Source organism: Dasypus novemcinctus, chromosome 4 (assembly GCF_030445035.2).
Source record: "Dasypus novemcinctus isolate mDasNov1 chromosome 4, mDasNov1.1.hap2, whole genome shotgun sequence".
In the NCBI taxonomy this organism is placed as follows: Eukaryota; Metazoa; Chordata; class Mammalia; order Cingulata; family Dasypodidae; genus Dasypus; species Dasypus novemcinctus.
The window spans coordinates 133,432,702-133,436,847 of record NC_080676.1 but is presented as its reverse complement, the minus strand read 5'-3'; the positions used below and the strand labels follow the sequence as shown (position 1 = coordinate 133,436,847).

Genomic DNA, 4,146 nt, shown 5'->3' with positions numbered 1-4,146 from the left:
AATAGTTTGACCCTTTCTTTACCCAAAATTAAAACTGAAGATATCAACATATCAAACGCTCTTCAGAAATACAAATACCTTGAGATAGGTCATTACCAGAATCTCAACAGGGATTTGTTATTTAAGTACAATTACTAGGATTTCGTATTTGAACTCATTTCATAAAATAGCAACTGTCCAGTCTTCCAAGTTCTATTTCCTATTATGCTGGTCACCAAAGCAATACCTATTGTTAAGATTCTAATGCATTATTTGAACACAGACACTGCTTAATAAAATTCTCCAGCTCATTTTCAAATTAAACAGCTTTATTTCCTAAGAACTTTGAATTGTTTTGTATTTTCTCCAACTGATCTATCTCTTTGGATAATCTATCAATTTCTTCTTCCAGATGTCTTTGAGACTTGTTGGTGCAAGCGAGCAAAAGTGGTAATCATCTCATGTTATACTCAATGGCTGCAATCAGTTTACACTTGTGAAGCTAAGAATCATTCACAGTTTTTTCAGTGTCACACTTCATAAACTGCTGTTTGAAGGATCTCTCCTTAGTATGGTTGGTCCAAGACAATCTTTCATAAAGAAACAAACTCCATACATACGTAATGTAATAAATTTGTGGCAATTTATGTCATGGCTCAGATAAAAGTTTTTGCAAGGGATCGTGTATGTAGTTTATTCTGTGTACCAGCTAGAAGTAATGACTTCAAATGTTTCACTAATTTCTTGCTAGGATCAAAGCATAGAGGTAGTGATTTCACTGTGCACCAATCAACCAAATGTCTTCCCATACTATCTTCTATGTGCTTATTTAGCTCATTTTTATATACTTACAGTACACTAGGAGTAGGATGAAACTCAGAACAAAATTCATCAACCAAAAGAGTCAACAGTTTATCTGTTATCAGTAGGAAACCTTATTTGTCTCCATACCTTTTTTCTTAACTTCCAGTGTTAACACATGTATCTGATATTGAATAAATCCCAGTCTATCAACTTGTTCTTCCCTCTCTTTCATTGAATAAAACCTTTTCTCTGCTGCCACCATATTTATTGGCTCTATTATATATTTTTTTACAATATCTAGTATCTGTTTAGCTCTGGTCATGTGCTGTTCAAATTTTTGCACTGCTGGCTGCTCAAAGATTTATTGAAATGCTGAAACTCCTATAATCTTGCCCGATATCCTCCAGCAAATGTCCACTGCTTTCTGGCACACCATGTGCTTTGTGCTTTCTAGCACTTAGCACTTCCTTTATTGAAACTAAAGTATACAATTCCATGATTCTAGAAGATTCACAACTTTGAGCTCCTCCACCAAGAAATTTAGACATCTTTCCACGTGCTCTCTGAGTACATCTTTCATATACTCTGGCACTGAGGCAGAGGCTTTCCAGTGATTATTCAGAGTGAAAATAATAGACTTAGTAAGTTGCATCTTAATTTGCCACAGGGCTGCTGATGCAAAGTACCAGAAATATGTTGGCTTTTATAAAGGGGATTTATTTGGGGTAAATGCTTACAGTTCTGAGACCATGAAATATCCAAACCAAGGCAACAGCAATGATGCTCTAGCAGTTTGGTATTATTTATGAATTCCAAAAATAGATATTGGATTATGTTGTAAATTAATCTGTACCTCTGAGTACATTAGAATGTATTGGATTCAGAGGTTTCCCTTTTACTTGATTAGATAATGATTAAGGCTTTGATTGGGCCATGTCAGTAGGACGTTTAGTCCCCAAGAAAACTACACGGCACAGCAAAGGAGACAGTTGGAGTTTTGATGCTGGAGTTTTTATTCTGGAGCCTAGTAAGTAAGCAAACAGAGGAGATGGTCATGAGAAAAGAGAGAAGGCTCCATTAGACATGGCAGAGGCCCTGGGAGGAGAGATGAGCCCTTCACCTCATTCTTCACAGCCTGTCTTGTGGAGAGAGCAGAGCACCTGAGCCAGGAGAGAAACAAGCCCTAGGAGAGAGACAAGACTGTCCCAGCCTGCAGCTGAGATTGGAAGAAACTGGGACCATGGAGCCTTGGGTGGAGGAGGAAGACTGAACCATTGCAGACATGTCTGCCATCATGTGTCAACACATGGCAACAGACTCTGGGGGAGAAAGTACCTCTTATGGTACCTTGAGTTGGACTCTTTAGGGCTTTGTGACTGTAAGCTTCTACTCCAAGTAAATACCCTTATAAAAACCAACAGATTTCTGGTATTTTGCATCAGCACTCCTTTGCCATGTGGCAAAGCAAGAGGGATGCTCATCTCTGCCGGGTTCTCTGCTCTCCCCTCCAGAATCTGCTGTCTCCTAGAGCTCAGCTGTGGGCAAGCAACAAGGCATAGGGCTTGTATCTCTTCATGCCTCCTCTCTCAACCTTTCAGGGCTTCTCTGCCTTCCTGCAACTGTAGTTGAACCTGGAGTCCTTTCTCTCATGTGGCTGGATCACATATGGCAGCTTCCTCTTATTCTGTGTCTGTCTCTCCCTGTGTCTCCATTTATATCAGACCCAAGAGAGTAGAGACCCACGCTGCTCATGCCTCACTGACATAGTCCAATCCAAAGTGAATCTAATGCAATCAAAAGGTACCACACTCATAGGAATGGATTAGTTAAAAAACATCTTTCTTCTCTTGGGATTCACAAAAGAATTTCAAACGGTCACAAGTTGTTTATAAAGAAACTGTTTTTTCATGTTCATTAATGCTGATTCAAAACTTGCAACCCAAACAACTATATCGGCATCTAAGTAAAACTTATCAATCCAGCTCTGTAGTGACATCTGTTCCTGGACTGTGTACTAAAGCCAGATCAGCTCTTAAGAGTGCACATTTTGCCTTTGGCCAAAACGGGTGTACAAGACAGCCAACTTTTGCATCTTTGTCCATATGGACAGCACAGGGCTGCTGATTAATTGTCTTCACACTCTTATTTTCCTCTGATACTTCTGTCATAAGATAGGTTTTATCTCCATAGGTTCCTTCAATACTCAGGAAGCAGCTGGTTGTATGGTCAATCCCATTAGGGTGAACTTTATCCCACAGCATTGCCTTGATAACAGAGTTCTTCCCACTACCTGTTCTGCCAAAAATGCCACTTTCATGTATCGCTAATAATGGGAAGTTTGTTTCTATGCCCCTGTATTTCTAGCAGACCATCTTCAGTGGTTTTTCAATTAAGTTCTGGATTCTTATATGTTGCTTCAATAAAATGTGATCTTTCAGGAACAAACTCCAGTAACTTCTTATGCCTGAAGAAATGTCTTCCAAGCCTTACACATGCTCGTGGGAGCCCCTTCAGCACTGGCTCTGCTCGCATGCACAAGGTTTAGGTTTCAAAAATACTTTATCTTCCATCTAGGTCTTTCTTTTTTTTTTTTTTAAAAGATTTATTTATTTATTTATTTATTTATTTAATTCCCCTCCCCCGGTTGTCTGTTTTCTGTGTCCTTTTGCTGCGTCTTGTTTCTTTGTCCGCTTCTGTTGTCGTCAGCGGCACGGGAAGTGTGGGCGGCGCCATTCCTCTGCAGGCTGCTCCCTCCTTTGCGCTGGGCAGCTCTCCTTATGGGTGCACTCCTTGCGCGTGGGGCTCCCCTACGCGGGGGACACCCCTGTGTAGCAGGGCACTCCTTGCGCGCATCAGCACTGCGCATGGGCCAGCTCCACACCGGTCAAGGAGGCCCGGGGCTTGAACCGCGAACCTCCCATGTGGTAGATGGACGCCCTAACCACTGGGCCAAAGTCCGTTTCCCGATCTAGGTCTTTCTTTTACTCTCATTCCCACCTCCCTCTCTCTCATATCACTCACAGTGGGGGAAGGCGGCTGCCACGTTAATCAGCAAACCTGAGGAGAGGCCCCTGTGGCATTGTGAGGAAGTGAGGCCCTCAGTTCAACAGACCACAAGGAACAAAATCCTAATAGTCACTTGAGTGAGCTAGCAAGCAGATTTTTGATCCGCACTTGAGTTTTGAGATGACTGGTAGGCCTGGCCTACAGCTTGACTCCTATCTCATCAGAGGTTCTGAGCCAGAGGACCCAGTTAAGTCGTGCCCAGGTTCCTGTCCACAGAAACTTTGACAGAGATGTTTGTTGTTTTAAGCTGCTAACTCTTGTGTAATTTGTTTGCAGCAAAGATAACTAATGCAATTA

At 41.7% G+C, this 4,146-nt stretch overlaps 1 pseudogene; it reads right to left on the bottom strand.

Moving 5' to 3' along the window:
* Nucleotides 1-516: 516 nt before the first annotated feature.
* LOC101425675 (mitofusin-1 pseudogene) lies at nt 517-3,315 on the bottom strand (annotated as a pseudogene).
* Nucleotides 3,316-4,146: the final 831 nt, after the last annotated feature.